The 20,915-nt window shown below is 35.3% G+C and overlaps 1 protein-coding gene across 1 annotated transcript in view; it reads right to left on the reverse strand.

The window, feature by feature from the left end:
* DOK6 (docking protein 6) overlaps positions 1-20,915 on the reverse strand; it is a 249,953-nt gene that overhangs the window by 177,163 nt on the left and 51,875 nt on the right. The gene's annotated exons all lie outside the window — the stretch shown is intronic.

Below are 20,915 nucleotides of genomic sequence, written 5' to 3' on the forward strand. Positions count from 1 at the left end.
GGCATGCATTCAAGGTCCAAACTTTACCAGCTCATGCATTTCCTGTCTAGGAAAGCAATGAACAGCTTAAGAAAGTCTCCACTTTCTTAATTGAAATAACTAGACCTTAGAACCTCCCTCCTTTCAGTCTGCCTGAATCACCAAAGCACCCTTTATTAATGTACACTGTGGAGTGAAATTTCTAAAAAGTATATTTACCTAAGAGATTACAGCAATATTGTCAAAGGACTAATGTTTCCAACCATTTGACTGTAAATCCATAATCTCCAACCTTTTTGTATTCTCTCTCACTTTTATAACACAGTGTCATTTCTGCTTTTTATTTGCATACTTTTAGAAAATTACCTTCCACAGGAGGGGATCTAGCAAGGTTTGTTGATGTGAGGTAATTTCAGAGAATTAAAGAGAAGAATAATAGTTCACTTTTCAGTAAGGTCTCTGTACAGAGGATTGATTGAGATAACCTCACTAATGTGAGACTTTTATTTTATTGGCTATCAATTATTTTAGCAATTTCTATGCTGGCTGAAAGACTCAGGGTTAGGAAAATATATATAGCTTCCTTAATGCACTTTGAGAAAAAACATTGCAAAAACTGCTCAGCCAAATAGCCTTCTTAGAGAAGAGTCTACACTGCAGCTGAGAGAAAAAGGGATGAAATTTTCTTGTACTGGTCCAGACTCCAAAGCAGCTGCCACTTCACCCATCACACAATGCATGGAAAACACTGGAGGCAGAAGGATGAAGACCTACCTGCCATGCTCCATATCTACTATTTTGTGATTGCCCACTTTTCTCATGAAGACTAAACCAACTCTTTGCCAAGCCCATGTGTCACATAATTTCTTCATAGCAAAGGGGTAGAATTGCATTTGTCCTTTCTTTTATCTTTGCTGTCTGTGGAACATATAGACCGAGGCATGCTTGCTTTTACTGTCTCATAGATTTGCTGCTGCTATTGCAGCAGGTTAAATTTTCTCTTTTAAAACATTCAGCACTGGGAACTATAAATGTAAAAAACCAACAGTAAAACCTTCACAAATTAGTTTGGTTGTGCCTCAAAACTACACAAAGGCTCAAATATTTCAGCTGCTACAGATGCAATTGTAAATGTTCATTCATTTTCTTCTTTTTCATTTGAGTCTAACACATAGGCCCCTGATCCAAGAGTTGTGGTCACCCAACAGCCTGAGAAGGAAGTTAGTATTAGGTTGTTAGAGCAAGGTAATAACTTTATGCAAAATGATTCTCACTGTTCATTTTTCTAAAGAGCAAAATCATTAAAAGTGCAGCATAATGCTCTGTAATTATAATCTAAGTCATTTCCCCTGTTAAAAATACATTCTAATTGCTTTAAGTGAAAACACATCATTATAACTTCCCTTGAAAGGGGAACTAATAAATAGATTAGCAAAATCCTACAGTCAGTACATTAAATCATGTTTGTTCATTCAGCTGAGACTGGAACACGTAAAGTACATCTTCTTATGGAAAGACACAATTAGGGAGAATGGCTGGCTCATGGGATTAGCCAAAGGATTTTGAGTTTTCCACATCTAGCTTGGTGGTGTGAATCCTTCCCAGCTTGATGTTGACTGAAGCTTATTACCATCTGCTCCCTGTTCAGTGTCCTACATAAAATGAATTGGTTGTCTTTGCCTAATTCCAAGCTCACAGGTGTCCAGTATTACAGCAACTGACAGTAATTAGCACACCTTTAAGCAATGTCAGCAAAGATGCAGAAGATTTAAAAAATACAACAAAGATGTTTATGTAATTTGGTATAAGCAGTCTACCGAAGTTATGCTTTGAGAAGAGACAGGATGGTAGAATTACCTCTACTTTTCACTGTGCTTCTGCCAAATCACTGAATATAGATGATTACATGCCTGCATAAAACTTTAAATCTCTAATTTCACTAGATCTAAAAATCTCAAGGAACTAAAATGGCAATACCATGTTTTTAACTCTGAAAGCTTATGCTTTCTTATCTTAAAGGGGGATTTTAACAGTTGAAATATAGTTACTATAATTAGCGTGGCTGTGCTCAGAATCTGAGAGAATCGTTTTGGTTTGTACAAGAAATTATTGCAGTTTCTACAATGCCTAGAGCAGCTGTGCAGGTAACCACTATAAGAAGGAAGACAATAACAAGGAGAGTTGCAAATTAAATTATCCAGATTTCTTACTATTAACCTTTGGATAAACAGGCCTGCTTCCTTTGGTTATCTCAGTTATTGCAGATACACCTTTGTTTTGTGAATTAAGCACTAACTCATGCAAAGACCAAACTAACTCAGTGTTTTAGCTTCAAAATAGATAAAAACTGGATTTTTTTAAAGTTATATAAAAATAGTTTTGAAGTAAACAACTGGAAATCTCTCACTTTCTAAACACAGAGATTTAGAATTATTTCCCAGTGGTTATGAACTGCTTCTGCTGCATTTAAGTTGCCTTTCAGGCTGCTACCATTTTCTCTACAGGTCAGAATCTTACATTGCCCACTGCATGAGTCCCCCGACAAACAGATATCTATCTGTGAAACTGAACTTCATATTATAGGAGATGAATTTTGGAAAGGAAGTACAAGACAGGAAAAAAAAATATAAATGAAGTATTTCTTTCCATGCCTAACAAAAAAAAAAAGAAAAATCAATTTTTTAAATAGAAACATCAATTTACAGCCATTCTTTAATTCCTTCCATGAATGTAATTTCTATAAGAGTTGTATTTCTTTAAAACTAATATTATGAGAAACTTTCCAGCTGACTTCTAATTGTTGTATCTGTCAGTTCCATAAACGTCTCCATTTAAGCATTTAATTTCAGTAGTCTTCTATAAGGTAGATAAGCAAGCAAAACCAGCCAGATTTGAAATCTATTTTTTTTTCCAAATACTAAATTTGAAGGTCTTCTTGGTTTTTCATACATGTTTTAAACATTCAAACTATTCAGTGGTTTTCCTTGGTCTCTTGCCTAAGGATGTAATTTTTATTTTTGCATTTAAATTAATGGGAAACCTTCCAATTACTCCAGAAGAACACAGTCTTATTGTTTGTAGGCATAGATACGCTGAAACTTTCTAAGAAACGTTGACCCTCCAAGAGTTTTAGCCTACAGAGCTTATGAGTGTGCTTTCTTCAAGAAAAGGAAGGAAAAGCCAAGCTTCATTTTTCAGAAGCATTAATGGGAATCATCTTGCTCTTCAGATCCATGTCCCTCTTTCGATGATAAATGACAACTATTAGGAATCTGGTTTATCATGACACAAGCCACAAATCTCTTCACTGAAAACTGAAAAATGCAGATTTTTCAGGACAGGAAAAAGAATGACTGTGCCAAGTTCTGTGACAGTATACTCCAGAAACTGGCACCATGTTTCTTACATATTTTAAAAATGTAATTAAAAATAATACAAAATCCAGTTAATAAAAACAATTATGTATATATATGCAGAAAGTAAGATACAGCAAAGGAGCTGTTGACTTCCTGGATATGAAATTATTTACTCTGTCCTATGAAGCTTAGGTCCAGATGAAACAAAAATATTGAGCATCTATTTCACAACAGACAAGCCTATTACTATAGAATTTATAGTTCACTGGGCATCTTTTTTAAAGAATCAGCAAAACAAAGACAACATCAAGGAGAAATGACTATGTAAATTGTAGTGGTTTTTAGTTAGGTATCTAATTAGTCAAAATGAAATGTAGAGAGGGCAACCTGCTTACTTTAGCAATTTGATTTACTCTGACCTGGGGTAGCTTCTGCATATTGTACATGTAACCTCTACAGCAAAAGGCTGATCTCACCAACAGCACTTTGTGTTCACAGATGCTCTTTCTCCTGCTGTAAATGCATTAAAGGCCTCTGCTGTGTATTTTTCTGCTTCCCTTTGACACATGGTTAGTAATATATTAAGTATCAAGGTAATAATGTTGAACAGGTTCAACACCTGAAAAAGTATCTGTATTTCCTATTTCACTTCAGACAACAGAACTCGAGAAGCCATACAGAAAGTCCCTGTCAATATCATCACTCAGTCTATCTAGCTACCTCATTCTTCTCATATACATACATTTGCATACAGAATCTCTTGACAGACATAAGCAGATTCCATTCAGCTTCAGTGAGATTGACTGCAAAAAGCAGCTAAAGATGTGCAAATATCTGCTGATTCAAACTTCCACCTAAAATGCAAGAAAATATCATGGCAGAAGTAATTCATGCTTCACCTGCTGTAATTGTAGGGCAGAATCCAGCTCTATGCAGAAAGCTGACAGTTCAAGACTCTGGTCTCACTTTGACAAGCTGTTTGGAGTGTAAGTTCTTGCAGAGACTCTCATTATAGTTCTTCACAGGAGAGAATTCCACTCTTGGTCTGAAGAACTGTATACATTTGTATAGTTATTTATGCTTAACAGGCTCTATAGATTTTGTAGTATATCCTTCTTTTAAAAAACCCAAAAAACCGAAAGATAACAAAATATATAGAAGACACTCACTTGTACTACTAACATTATTGTGTGTAACTTAATGAGAAGTTCTATTCTGCTGAGTATCATATTACTGTGCTGGTTTTGACTAGAACAGAGCTAATTTTCTTCACAGTTGCTGGTATGGGGCTGTGTCTTGGATTTGTGCTGCTAACAGTTGATAACCTAGGGCTGCTCTCATTCCTGTTGAGCATCACTTACACAGAGCCACAGCCTCTTGTGCTCCTCAGCCCGTCCCACCAGTGAGGCAGCTGGGGAGCACAAGGAGCTGGGAGAGAACACAGCCAGGACAGGTGACCCCAAGTGACCCAAGGGACATTCCAGACCATATGGTGTCATGCTCAGCAGATAGAGCTGGTGGAAGAGAGAGGAACAGGGAGATTGGAGTTTGGAGTGTCTCTGTCTTCCCCAGTAACCATTATGTGTCATGGGGCGCTGGGGATGGCTGAACACCTGCCTGCCCATGGGATGCTGTGAATTCATTCCCTGTTTTGGTTTGCTTGCCCTCACAGCTTTTGCTTTGCCTATTAAAGTATTTTTATCTCAATCCATGGGTTTCTGCACTTTTACCCTTCTGATTCTCTCCCTTGTCCCACGGGGTAAGTGTGTGCATGGCTGTGTGTGGCTTAGCTGCTGGCTGGTGCTAAACCAGGACAATTATAAATTGTATTCCACCAGGGAAGGTTTAATTACATATTTTCTTACAGTTTAATTATACTGGTAAGAGGAAGTATTATAATTAAGATAGAGCACGTTTATGATTAAGAAGACACAAATTATTTAGTAGTTAGCAAATATTCAAATATTGCTATAAACAAGGTATTTTTAAATGAAGATTGAAAAGAAAATCTTTAGTCTATGACAAGACAGCATTATACAATGGATTTGACTAACATCTTCAATTACACTTCATTCTTAAAATGCAGATGATAAAACAGTTTGTATCAAAACCCAAATACTTTTAATATAGAATTTTAAATTGTATCTGGTTCTCTATGAAAACACATTTTTACTTGAATTTTGGCCTGTATTTAGAAAAAAACAGAGTTCTAGAAAATTTACAAAGAAATCCCAACAGCTGCACCAAAGATGCAGGCTTTCTTTATGCTCGTTATGGTGAAAAAGAAAAGGAGAGAGAGAGAAATTATGAAGAACTTAAATAGTCAAAGCTATTTTTTAATAAATAAACTTAGTGTTGTATGCTAATATTTTGACATATCTGAGTATCATCCAGGCATACCCATCCTGAGTTGTAAGGAAAATATGTATGGGTCAATATAAGTAGGTTGGAATAGGTGCCTCAGCTTTTATTTTTAAAGCAATTGCGTTTGGCTTGTGCAAAATAGTTTTCAAATAGAAAAATTACATTCTACATTGTAAGAGGCCACTGGCTTGCCGTTTGCTTTGTGATTAAATGGCACAGGCACCATTATAATGAGGCAGTCTATCAAAGTCTTCTACCTGGTTGTTTACACTCTATGAGGCTGTATGAATGAAGGATTTAAAAGTTTTCATTAAGTCTTTGGCTGCTGTGCATGCACAAACACAAAGCCAATTATTTAAAAGGTACACTGGATTTTACTCGTTTTATCTTTCTTGAGAGCATGATTGCTGCTGCTTGTTGCTTCACTGAACAATAGAAATAGGAACAAAATTCCTGTCTTTTGAGCAGTCTGTTACAATTACTTTATCTATACATAAAATGTATTCTCATGTGTAGGCATCAGTACCTGAATTTGAATTTTGAATTGCAATAACGAATTTGGGAGTGCAAAGAATTTTTAATTGAATCACATAGATATTTCATATAACAATTATTAGCTGGCTGAATATGCACATTCCTTTATACTATTTCTCTTATCAAAACCATTTCTACTTATCGTACTTTTTTTATCTGAAGAAAAGAGTACACAATAGACCAATATAAAAACAACATTTTCAGCTACCCTGCCATCCCCCTGATATCTTGTTCTGTTGTTTCCTCTATGTGTAGAATGGCTTTCTCTCCTCTTTTTTTTTATTCCAGACCCTGGTCATGTAAACACTTCCACAGAGAAAAAGCCTTTTTTTGAGGATTTAATTTAAGGAAACTACTGCAGTATTTGTTAAACTAATTTCTGAGTTGACAAGAAGAAACATCCTGAATTCCAAGGGAGACAAGCCAAGTGACTCATTCCTCCATATTTTCTTCAGGTGAGGCAGCTATTCTGCATCTCAAGTCTTCTACAATGTCCAAATGTCCAAACTGCTATTTTCAGTAGTGACATCTAAGACCTTTTTATTTTAAAATTGTTTCCTCATTTAAATGTTTACTCAAAAAACCAAAACCAAAACCCTGAAGAACTTACAAAAAAGGTGTCATTTTTTAACATAATCACAAATCCTTTTGTAGATATAAAACAGAATAAAAAAATTCTGCACAATCTATTTCAGAAGATTTATGTTTAAAAATTCCTTATGTAATTTAGCTGCCTATAGCTGTAATTTACTATGGACCAAGACTCTCATTAGCAAATTTGTATGCTCCAAAAACAGGGAGGCTAAATTCCAACACTGAGTTTTGCAAGAACAGCTTAATGAAAGAAAGTTAATACTTCATCAGAAACTACATACATATGTCACCACAGAAATTTTTAAAATAACTTCTAGTAATCTTGCTATTGTTTAGCAGAAATAAATTCTCTCAACACTCAACTGCGGTATTTGTTACAGTTGAGTATTAATTAATTGTATTATTTAGAGAAATATTTTAGAGAAAATAAGAATATTTTACCTATCTAAACCACAGATTTATGGTTGCTATCTTTACCTGAGACACTGAATTTGCATTAATTTCTTATGCAACGGATGAATATCATGTGATTAGGAGAGCACAAAATTTATACTGAACTCATATTTAATTCAAAGATCTTAGAGGATGAAAGTAGCAACCTATTCTCTTTAAAAAGAATAGAAAGATTTATCTGAATTGTAAAGTTTTTTTCCAAGTTCTAATTGAGTTAAGAAGTTTGAACTTTGATATAGGTATATAGCTCATGTCATTAATGCATTTTAATGTCCCTATAATGAAGCTGCATTTCAGAATAAACGAAGTGCATGACTAAAGAACATTTACTGTTACTTCACATTATGACACTAGAAGAAAACACACACACTCAAATACAAGGGTGATATAGCTAAGTATAATTGTCCATATGAAATTAATTTTTAATACATATTTGGGTTTCCAAAAGGCTTTTTATGCTGTTATTAAGGAACCAGGGGGGAATGGCAGCATAGACACACATCAGTTAACACAAGTCTGGAAACCAGGACCATCTATTTTAGGAAGAGAGGGGCTTCAAGCCTCAGCATAGTATAGTGAGTTCTCTAAAAACACCTGCTCGGTCCTCAGCAAGTGTCAGAAGAGTAAATCAAGTGCTAAGGTTAGTCACCAAAGCAACAGAGAAAAATGGAGAGCATTTTTGTGCCACTATGATCATGATTTACCCACACTTGAGCTCACCCATCTTTCATTCCTCTCAAAGAGGGAGAATAGGAAGGGTCAGAGAGGAAAAAGTATGAAGCAGCTCATGTCAGAGGGGCAAAAAGGCCTCTTCAGCCTGGAGAAGTGGTGTAGAGGTCAGCAGAGAAGGTGAATGAAGTACAGATGGCTTAGAGCAAAAAGGAATGTGATGTGAGAGAGCTGGGGAGAACTCTAAATTATTAACCAACTCTTCCAATAGAGGAACTCAGGGTAGGAACTGAAGAGAGCAAGATTCAGATTCAAATCAGTCATAGGAGACAGTTTGTTTGGCAGTGGGTAGGAAGCCATGGATGTATTTTTGGCAAAGAGTATTGCAGATATATAAATATATAGCATTGGGTTCAAGGAAAGGCTGGACAGGCACTGGAGGAAGGATCTGTTAAGAATCACCAAGCAGAGAAAGCATGGAAAGCTCATGGGTGAGAAACCACTGGAAGCTGGGAAACTGGTTGTGAAAAACATAAATTTGTTTTGCTTTTACTGCTCACTGCATATCGGTTATGGGCATTGATGGAGAAAAACAACTGAACTAGATGTACTTTTTATTCTTACGACCCATAACACACCTTCTGTTGATCAACTGGGTCAGTCTCAAGTAGTTGCTTCTCTGCTCTTGGCAAAAGTCTTGAAAGGGACATTGAAACAAAATGAAAACTTCAGGCTTTGTATTTAGTCAAGATTTGTAGCACAACTTCTAAGAAAACGGTGGCTGGGTTTTCTGTCCACGACAATTCAAAAGAAACAACATCCCATTTTCTGCAGTAATTTATTTTTTCTTCAAGTGCCCTCTTGTGCTAAATGTTACCTTTTCCAGAATTTGACAAGACTGAAGGCAATGACGTTGAAAGGAGAGAATGCAAACATGCAGAAGTGTATTTCTCCACTGACTAGCCTCCCTTTTTAAAGTTGCTGAGGAATACCACTGTGCATACTCTGTATTCTCAACCGAAAGCTGGTGACAACCCTTTATCATTTTCCTGTAGGTAAATGGCTTTGTTTACAAATACTTCTCACATCAAAAAATAGAAAATATCATTCCTGACATTGCCTCATCTTACAAATCTATTCATATGTCTTTTAAAAACAAGCTGGAAGGCACAGCAAATAAGAGGTAACATCACACCATAACAAACAAAAGAAAATGCCATTAGCAACATAAATGTAAGTGAACAAAACATACAATTAAAAAAATTATTAAAAGCAGATCCAAGTAAGTGCTTAGTTTCAAAACAAAAAACTTGAATGCAATGAATGCATACATCCACACCTGTGACCTAAAAAAATCCTGTAAGCCTTCCACTCCTAAAAGAAACAAACTGATCATAAAGTACTAAAATAGAGTGATTAAAAGCCTGTTTCTAAAGAAGTTAGAGAAACATTAGGGAATTCCTTGGGACACCTGATCCTGCAGAGTCACTGGATATGGGCAAGACAAGCCTTCAATGCCCATTCCAGTTTTCAAAGGAAAAAAAATAATAACTCCATGGACAGAATAACACCTTCTTTTATAATTAAGGAAGAGCAAAATACAGGAACTGTTCTTTCCTATTTTTATATTTGATTGTGTAGATGTTGGGACACCTACGATACAGGAGATCCAAGTGGATCTTCAAAGAAATGTTTTCTTCAGGATACTCTAACAGAAAACCTAGTTATAGACTTTTTTAAATAAGAAAAGGCTGATTTTTGTTTTGAAAGGATTTTGAATGCTTTTCCCAACTAAAAATTGTTAAGCTATGTTTCTGAATAACCCTTCAGTTGACAAGGACTATTCTTATCCTACAATTTTCTTTTCTAAGCCCTTATGGCCACTCCTAAGTCAGCATATTTTGTAATTCAGTCTGAGCAATCCAAGCCCCTCAAGGGAAAGCCAATGAAACTAACTCTAAAATTTGACATTTTACTGCAGAAGCCAAAGCTGAAATGCTACCTTTCTATTGTTTAGAAAAATTCCTGATCTAGCCTCTAAAAGCATGACACAGTAGTAGTTTTTACCTTAATTCACAAATTCAAATATGCCAACTTGCTACAATCTGATGCAAGGCACATTTGAAAATCTCCTTGGAAATCAGAAAAAGAAAACCAGTGCTAAGTGCCTGTTGGAAATGTCAAAGGAAAAAGGACAAAGTAAAAATGAATCAACAGGATATTTTTATAGGAAAATAAACCAAATATTCTGATTCTCATTTTTGCTATTAGTTATCACTGTATTGTAGATGTTACTATGCACGTTAAAATTATAAGCCTGCCTGGGTGGCAAACTCTTCAGCAGATTGTACCACTTAAATTTAAAAAAACCACTAAAATTGGCATTTATGCTTCTGACAAATAAAATGTTATATCTCTGCATCCTCTATTTTTATTCCAGCTGGAAACATTGTTTGTAAAACTTTGCTACACCCACTGTAACCTTTGTGGATGTGTACAATGTCTTCCATGAAATAAAACCCAGGATATACTTACTTTGGTGAGGAGACAAGAAAAGCTGTGCAGCAGGAAGAATATCCTAGCATATTTTATTCTATAACCATTAGTACAGATTTTTCTTTCTTTGTTAGCCAAAAGTGTCATTAAAAGTGTGATTCTGAATGTGAGCTTTTATGGTGTTTTTGCACGCCAACTTGTCAACTTCTGCACGAAGGATATTGTAAATTTCTTTTACTTCTGGTTTGTGGTTTGTTTGCTCTGGTTTTATTTAACAGATGGCAAACAACTCATGTGGGTCAATTTCGTGCACGAACTTCTATAAAATAATGTTCCAAGAAATTTGGCACAATATTACTTCAATTGTGAAATTGGAAAGTCAATTAGCATAGGGCTTCACAAGCTTAGCATTGGCAGAAATTCATAGCACGAAATGAGCAGCATCAGCAAAACTGCAGTTTGTGAATTGATTGAGAAAGTTTTCATTACTAACAGCTAAAGTTAAGGACAAGCATAAGCGACCAGTCACAAATTTCGATTAACAATACTGACCTGAAAAATATCAGTAATAACACATGGAATAAAACATTTGTGAGCTGACAGCTCATGAGAAAACAGTAAAACAGTACCTCGTTACTGTTACTGTATTTAATGGGGAAAGTTGGTATTCATGCACTGGTTATATGCAAAATCACATGAAAGAGAATCCTATAGATCATTTAAACCTCTTTCCAGTAAAATGAAGGTGATAAAAAACAGATTGGAAAACAGTAAGGTAAAAAGCTTTTTTTCCATTCTTACTTTTTTTTTTTTAATGCAATAATAATTTTCATGGATATTTTCCTAACTTCATGTTCAAAGTACAGATAGGGTATATATATAAATATATATAAATATATGTATATATGTGTGTGTGTATATATATAATATTATAACTGATGCAGATTATTTGAACAATGATAGTGCTGATATATAAAAGTTGTGACTAGAAATGTGACTACTTTAACTACTTTTCGGGAGAAAATGACAGAAAAAACCCATTGTGCATCTTCTTAAAATACAAATTGCCAACAATTAATTCTAGAAAATACCCACAGCGTAAAAAAAACCCAGCAAAAATTACACTTTCAATATTTTATAATGTGTTTTTATCATCTGGAAAGCAAAACATTGTCTTGATTCATGCAAATTTGAAAGTTCAAGACTTTTGAAAACGGAGATTTTGTATGCAACACATATTATGAGGGAATGTTCATGCTACGAAGTTGACATTTTGCTATTTGTTTCTTCTAGGTTGAGAATGTTACAACTCAGTGCATAAACAAAATAGTGACCAACTAAAACAAATAAAAGCTGACAATAACAAAATTATTAGAAATGACAAAAATCTTTCTTGGAGAACAGAAAAAAAAAAAAAGAGGAAAAAATATCTCAACTGTTCCAAACTATAAGAGATGCTATGTTTAGTTTCTCTCAACGAATGAAAGCCAAATGTTACCTTTCGACAAGTTTGCTGAAATTATCCAGTAAGATAAATGAATATATATTAATAACAAAATTCCACATATTATATTAATAACAAAATTCTACATAACAATGTGTTTGTTAACCAAATGTTGCAAGTTTTGGCTGTCCATGAGATACAGAATGTACAGCAACAATGGAGGAGATGGCTTGGCTTGCTTTGGCTTGGCTTGGCCAGCAAATCTTAACTAATTTTCACAGGATACAAAAGAGGAAGATTAAATGCCAAAAATGTGTCAGAGCTTCCTTCGGCATTCTTTGAAATAGTTCAGAAACTAAGCATGTATTGGCACGCTTATTTAGTGCTAAATAATTTCATTAGTGTTTATAAATCTTTATTTTTCAGATTCCTTACTCCACATCTGAAGAGAGGAATTCATGCCTGTGGAGGAATTAATTTACCTTGCTCCAAATCAGCCTCTCACCTTCCCAAAACTCCTACTTACTGTAGTTTTAGCTTATATGATATTGAGGTAATTGATTGGATGATATATGAAAGCCAGAATAAAATCAGGAAATTAGTTTCTCCCGTCGATCTTGGTGTGTCCAGGTTAGGAAATCTTCATGTATTCAATCTGCATTTCCTATGAGCAGGAATTTGCATTTCCCTTAAGGGTGCATTAATGGTAATAGAAATAAAAGCAGAAACAGAGATATGGGATCTAGGTCTCTGGTAAAAAGCAAAAAGAGAGATGGAAAAAGATAGTGAATCTGTTTGGGTTTTAAGGAACTGGAACTCCTTCTGTGAGCAAACAGCATCACAAGTTACCTGAAAAGGAGGTATTTGAGAGATGATTTCTGATGAGTTTTCAATGTCTCGGTGGTAAGAGGAAAAGAAATACATTTACCTATCACAGGCAATCTCTCTTCTTGGTGAAAAATAATGGCTTTTTTTTTTTTTTTAAGGAAACAAAGACACCTCTGAGGTGACAGCAGTACAAAAAATTCAAATTAAGTCATTACAAATGAGGACACTGGCATGTTAGGCAACTTGGAAATTGTGTTAAACGTGATTAGCTGAATACATTCTAGTATAGAAATGAAAAACACTACATAAGAGGTGATACTATGGTGTTTTAATGAAAAAACAAGATAATTGAGGTCAATAAATTAAAATATTAATGCAGTAACATTCACTTCAAAGAGATCAGCTATATATGCATCTAAATTAGTAAGCTGAAATGGAGATGTTTAAAGCATTTTAAAACATTATTTAAATTTTCATAAACACTATCATAAAACATATGTTTGAATATACATGACACACGAAGGACCAAAAGAAAGTTGGCTTTTTAACAATCAGAAACCGGAAGAAATAATTTTTGCGATGTATTCTTTAAAAAGTGAAAGCTGTATATAATTAAAGAAAACCGAGATGAGCATAAATTTTAACGTGTTAAATGTAAAGTCAGGCCAAAGAATATTTTGAGAAATAAAAATCTTGAAAAGTAAGGATATCTGGTGCCAGTGGGGGCCTGCAGGGCCAAAAGATTATCAGTATGCAAAAGAAATGCTCAAAGAACTTAAGGCTGTAAGAGAAAAAATAAAACAAGCAATTAAATTAATTCTTTGCATCAATCTACCAAGGAGCTTGAGTGGCATCCAAACCACTGTTTTGGTTTTGGTTGGGTTTTCCCTGGCATCAAATAAGTGGCTGTCTCAGTGAAAGCATTAGTAAAAGAGATTTTGGAACATAATCAATAAAATGAATAAAAAAAAGATTACTACAGCACAACAGCAGTTATACAACAGCCAAACAACTCAAATGCAAATTCCAAAGATTAAGTAAAGTGAATACTTTAAACTGGCTCTATTACTAGTGCAATAAGTAGGAAATGTGACCAAAAGAAGTTTTTCCAAGAGACTGGATATGGACTGTGGAAATACAGAGCAGTAAGCCTGGCTGCAATACCATTCAAATTAGTCAAAAACAAAAGAAAAACCAGGCTGAATAGGAAAGAAATAAGTGCTGTAAAATTGTGAAATGTCAACGTAGCTTTTGGAACCAGGGTTACTGCTTCTCAGAAAAGACATGGTGCAGAGTAGAAATGTATGGAGAAGGGAAAGAATAGATACCAAAATAAATAACAGATTCTGTAATGGGGTTGACCAAAACAATGGAAATGTCTCAGTCTGGAAAAGGCATGCCTGAGGAGATTGTGCAATCACATATAAACATGACTATATAATCATGGCAAAGATGGACAGGGAGTAAGTGCTCACTGTTTCATGATGCCAAAAATTAGCAGCATGAGAGCAAACATTTTTTAGGAAATAAAATAATAAAGGAAGTACTCTTTATATCCTTAAAAATAGTTCTGTGGAACTTACTGCTCTAGCAATAAGTACCACAAGTAAAGGTAGACAAACTCAGAAGGGAAATGCTTACAAGGGACTAGCACTTATGACACTACTAATTAATTCCTTAGGTCAGAAAACACTGAATATTACAACCTAAGGAAAGAAGTATCACTCTGAGTTTGCTCTAATGTTTTACTGCTAAAATAATATAGCAGTCCTCTACTAATTTCACTGGACACTTGAGTTGGAGAGATAGTATGGCCATTACAGAAAGCACATATCAGAACAGCTCCCCCCGCCCCCCTCCCCAATATCCATTTCCTTTGCCATTTCTGGTCTTTATTTAGTCATTTCTAATACATTAATGCATTATATTAAATTTTAAATATATTCATTGACTCCTTAAGGATTTTGAGTCTGGAATCTAACTGTGCTCTTATATGAAATTTTGAGCAGAAAATCGGAGTAAAAAGAAATGATGGAAGCTTCTTCTACTAATCTCATACTCTAATGTCTACACTGAAATTTTCCACCAACATTTTCCTACGTGCAACTGTTGGATCATATGAATAAAAGAGATCAATTAACCTTCACAAGTGTCGTGCTGGAAACCAGAGGTAATACTAAGGGCTCATGAATCCAGGAATACAGCCAGAAAGGAAAAATTCTGAATGAGGACTCAGTCTCACAATGTGGATGAGAAACTTCAGCTTCATTTCATGTACTGTGATTCACTCTCTGTCCCTTTTGAAGCCTTCATGAAGTGAAAGACAGCTAGACAGAGAAGCATTTCTACAAAGCATGACCTAGCATTTCATTGGAAGCTCTTTCCTTTGCTCGTGGAATATATGTAGAAAAAAGTTATGATTTGATTCCTTTGACTGGTCAATAATGCTCCTTTTATATAGCCTGAGTATAAACATCTGTGGATTAAAATGGTATCTCTGAGGAAAATATTTTGAATCCTTAAGCATCTATGCTGGCAAGAAGTAAATCTTCCTTAAGAAACTATCTGAAATAATCACATCAGTATTGTTTTTTCTTTTTTTTTTTTTTTTTTTTTTTTTTTTCTTTTGTTGTTGTTGTTGTTGTTTTTTGTTTCTGAGAATCTGGTCAGATTCCTAGGGATTATACCTGATAAAAGGTTCTTCTCTACTCTCACAGTAGATGCCAAAAATATGTAATGCTTAGTGTCACAAAAATTGGATGCCCTGACCTTCTTATAGAAAAAAAATTTACTTTCAAGCAGGTATGGTCACTTGCTCTTGCTCCACAGTTCTATTATGGCCAGTGGTCACCTTGGAATGAGTGTAAAGAACAAAAATCTTAAAAAAGCAAACAATTACTTCAGATGTTAAAATCTTAAATATTCAAATGAAAAGGCCTAATAAACATTAGGGATAAGAAAAGAAAATAGTGTTGGGATTCAAGCCTCAAATGTGCAAAAGCTGTGATGAAATTGTGTTTTCATTTCTCTCTCATTAGTTTCAAATGGAGACAATCATTGATGGTTTCATACATTTCTCTATTTTTAAATTTACTTTAACTAAACACAAGAGAAAACAGATCCAGCTCTCTGCAGGGAGTATAAATATTTCTGTTCCTAATATTATTCTAAGGCTGTTTTCATGTTAAGATGCCCTTGGCAACAAAACTAGTTTTAGGTGCCCCTGGATCCAGCCATTTATTTGTGACCTCTACCTCAGTGCACAGCTGGTGCCAGAACACAAGAATATTTGTTTGTGGAACCAGATTTAAAGCCTTATAATAAATCATTTTGGCTGGTAAGAAGAAGTGGAAGGCTACTGTACTTATTTATTATTTATGTATTGCTAAAGCAAGATTAGCTCCCCTCAGCCATCTCTCAGGTGGCTCAACTAAATGGCTGTTCTACTGCTTTCTGAGGAGGAAAATACAGGAAAGGTATAAAATCAGGGAGGCTTTCTGACCAAAATCAACAAGGTACTGACCCATTTCTATCATCAACCCACAGCCACAGAATCCTGCACAGCCATTTAATTACCAACTGTATCAGTTCCTTCCCAATCACATCCCTTCCTTTTGCATAGTATTGAAGGCTATTTTATAGTGGCAGAGAATACAGGGGTCTTACTAACAAGTACGTCTGTTCTGCTGTTTTAGAATTCAAAAAAGATGTATGGGGATGACCATCTAAAAGAAAATACTTACTACTGCTAAAATGAACTAATAATTTTTTGTTCTGAAGATATGTGTGAAAATAGTTCTGAGTGCATTGCATAATACTAAGCCACAAAACAAAAGCTCAAAAGGAAGACACTATAAAGAAATGGTTCTTTCAGAAATCTGTAGGAAATTAAGAAAGGACATAATTCAGATGCACAAGCGGGAACTTTGTAAAGTTCACAGATACCTCTTCCACTGTGGTTAGTCTGGCCTCTGATTTTGTGACTAGTACATAATTGAGGAAAACAGGGATAGTGTTATGACATTGATTTTAATGATCATAGCAGTAGAAATAGGACAGAGAGAAACTGAAATTCTCAAGAGTATTCCAGATTATATGTAAAAATTATCTATTCTTTTGCAAGTTTTTTTTATGTGTACTGTCATGCAAAACCCTTACAGGAACACTGTGTGAATTAAGGAAAAGAAAAAATAATTGCAACTCTTTCTGTTTCTCCTTCCTGAAGGCACTTAAAGTAAACTATTAAGAATTCAATGGCTATAATATCCCAGATTAGTAAAACAGAATGTGAGAGGAGACTTCTGAATTTTTAAGACAGACAAATTCGGGAAAATCATTCTTGAGCTAAGTCAATTAATGCAACCCAAAGACAAGTCTCTAATTCTTTTTGGCACTGAGAGTCTTTAGCATGAATTAAGGCTTCAAGTAATTACCTAGCTAGTCTCTGATCTAAGCATGAGGCAAAAAAAAATGTTATATTCTTTGTTTGCTCCTCAAGTTGCTTTCTATTACAAACTCAAATAACATAAGCCTTTCTTTTTGTCATGTGTTGGCCATAAATAATGCTTGTTAAAAAATCTGATTTGGAGACTTCAAAAATGCTGCAAAATGGAAAACAGAACATCCAAAGTCAGTCTGGCCACACTCACTAAATGGCAGTTTGACAAATCTCCCCATGTGGTTCTCTGAAACAATTCAACAAAAAAGTATCCCGTGACAGCAAAGCAGAGAGAAATACAATTGGACGATTTTGTCTAGCTATTTTTTGAGTGGGGATGGGTAGTATCAACTGATTTTATGTTTATGATCAACTGAAAATCAGTCAGCTGTTCTGGAAGAGTCTTCTAGAGCTGTTTCCTACCACTTTAGGGTACAAGCAAAAAGCATCTATTCACAGACCACCTTTCCCACGAGACAGTAACAAGGTGGGATGACAAGGTGCACAGTGGAAAACACCCTGGCAGTTTTCTGTTTTGATGAAGTTTCCTGCTATGACTCAGAGCAGCGTGAGGCTATTACTCACATCCCACTCCTGTGAGGAGTGAACAGGGGAGACAAACCTCAGCTGCACTGGCAGATCTGTTATGGTCCCAGCCACGCTGCTTTGTTCCAATGTGCTCTGACAGCCCCACCTGCCCATGAAAACACCGGAACAGAGCACCAAGGCCACTCAGAGGAAAGATGCATTGCTGTATCAAAGCAGAGAAAATGTATTACTAAGTATCTTGCTGTAGGATGGGGGTTCTTAGTCCGAGCTAGCTATAATTGTCATCTTAAATCAGGCAACTCCTGTATGTCAGCTAAAATACATATGGGGAAAAAAAAAATCCCGAAATAAGAAGTATAGCAAATGATTGGGAATTCTTCAGCACAGGGCTGCACTCACCCATAAACTCTGGGAATGTGAAATTCAGAGTAGGAGATTTTATACATAATAAAGCATTCACTATTGCCTTACAACTTGAAATGGATGTGTTTGGAGAGGGGTGTCCAAAATCCTACACTCCAGGGGAAGACGAGTTTACAGCTAATGGCATGGCACTGAAGTTTACCAACAGATAACCAGCTGCTCCTCCTTAAACTCTGGATATGTGACTACATTTACTTACATCAGATCTTTTCATACATAAAAAAAATTTCAGATAGATAGTAGAACTTTACTGCGACCCACAACTGTTCATGACATAGTGACCCCTGAAGTCACTAAGACTATTCAGTGGACACTGAAGAGGAGAACTAGTGGCCTTTTTATGAAGTATGGGATAATGTAATGTGTCTCAGACCTGCTGACACATAATTCAGTTTTACCAACTTCAGAAGGGAATCCCACTGACCATCTAACATTATTTTTCACTCCGTCCATCAGTAAGAGAGGAATGTGCTGTAAAGTACCATAATTTTTTTTTTATTTTCTAAGCACTCTATGACTGAGAAAGTGATATAAGTAGAATTTTCTTGTGGGATATGAAATTCTCTCCTCATTGGCAACATTCTGGCAATTTTAAAATATCCCCTATGATATTCAGGACCCTTTCAAAATTGGGTTGTTATTTATGTCATTAAGCAAGTTTATCTTTCAGCTTATCTGCTCCAGTGAGAGTACTGTACACTAACAGAATTTGATTTTTTTTCATTTAGTTCTGCTGACAGGTAAGTAATTTGTGGCTCTTGCCTTCAAAGAAAAGGGAGACAAATACTCTAGGGTTTCACATGTGATGTTCTCTTTTCTTTTACAGTCAAATTTAGAATAAAAGTAACAAGCTTGTTACAGGCAGACCTGCTCTGCAGCTGGTGGTAAAATTGATAGAGCCATTTTAAGCATAGGTCAGGCACATATCTCAAAAGATGAGATGAAAGATGGTAAGTTAGTAACTACAACAACCATTCCATCTACAGAAACAATTTGTATCCAAACAACTAAATGCTTGCACATTTTAAAACCAAATTAAACACTGTAAGACAGATATGTTGGGATTGCATTGGAAAGACAAAATCACACGTTTTAATGTAACAGACCAGTGAGTCTTCTTTGCTTTTTATTTTTATGTCCTTTATTTTGTCTCTGAATGTTACAAGATAACAAAGACTGATTAGCTGGGCAGCCATTAACTCCTTTAGAAGTGATGGGATTTATAACAGCAGAAAAGCTGCCAGTTTTCTCTTCTGTCTCTTGGGTAATTAGAGAATAACTGTCTTCCAGATGTGCTGGCAGAACACACTATATCAGTCTCTCTGTCTTAAATTCTTTTCCTCAATTCGGTAATTTTTATGCTAAAAAGGAAGAATTATATTGTTTAGAAATGATAAAAATACAGTTTGAATTTGGACTCTTTACTGAAAAGTAATCTATGTACACAGTTTTCTGTGATACAGAAAAGTTGGACTATTGTTGTCTTTGTATTGTGCACCAAAACTATGCAAATAAAACACTCTCAAAGCCAGAACAGTAGGCCAGACCGAGAGTGTTCTGAGAGCTTTCCAAGTTGGCTAGAGCCACTATTCATCTAATACTTCAGAGTCACCCTACTTCTGCCCACTGGTTGAATGTCTTTTGAGGTACAAATTTCAACACTGAAATGTAGAGCAAGAAAGACAGATCCATTTAGTGACAAATATCCTCCTCCCTTTGTTTTTCAAGTGGTTTTCCAGCTCTTGTATATTGCCATGTATTTTTGCTAAGTGTCCACATTCCTAGCCCTAGGGCAAACAGCTACACGTTTAATTACATGAAGTGTCATCACCCTCTTCAAAAATCTGTCTGTTTGAAGAACAGATATCTGCTGTCTTCCTGCATATGGGCAATTTCACAAGATCACAAACCATTCTAATTCTAAGTAACTAGAATTCATCTTTCACACATATCTATTTAAATAAGGTTTTGTAAAATATAGCAAAGATGCACTATTCCTCAATACACACTTTCCAAATGACTGAAAGGTTTTTTGTGCTGTCCCACTCCAAAGAGTCTCAGCTCTATGTTACTGCAATTTTAAAATTTTATCAAATCTTTATAATAAAAATATGTAAAAAACAATTTTTTGATAAAATCTGTGGTTTACTCTCAAAATCCCTAAGATACTACGAATTGACAGCAAAAGTTACTGCTGTAAAGTTTTTCAGTCATCACCGTGGTTTAGCAACCCAGGTCAGTGAGGAAGTTCCCATTTAAGTCCATGCCAGAATGTACATTCACACTATATCAGAGATTTCACAGTAATTTAAAAAGACTACAAACCTTTGTTAAAGGCCATCAAATCACATTTGCTTTCTTCAATTCTTTCAAAGTAAGTTTGTACACTTTATTTTTTTTTTTTGTATACATGATCGTATTATGGTCCTTCATATTTGTTTAAAATACCTCTTCATTTCATCAAATTCTAATCATACATTTCAAGGTATTTGCAGTAGCACACTGCCTTGCAAGTCTAATATGCATGTTTTCTATTTCATTTAGGTCAGCAAACTTTTTGAAAATCTGAATCCATAACAATTCCAAGGACTTTTCATTTGTTACAAATTCCCTGAAACACTGTTTTAATAATTTAGTTCGCTGAACTATTTTGCCTTCATTTGCAGTTTGAATCCTGTGTTCGGTTTTGGGCCCTTCCTACAAGAAAGACATTGAGGTGCTGTAGTGTATCCAGAGGAGGGCAACGGGGCTGGGGAAGGGTCTGGAGTCCTGTGCAGAACAGCAGGGG

Source organism: Sturnus vulgaris, chromosome 1, assembly GCF_052056855.1.
Source record: "Sturnus vulgaris isolate bStuVul1 chromosome 1, bStuVul1.hap1, whole genome shotgun sequence".
NCBI lineage: Eukaryota > Metazoa > Chordata > Aves > Passeriformes > Sturnidae > Sturnus > Sturnus vulgaris.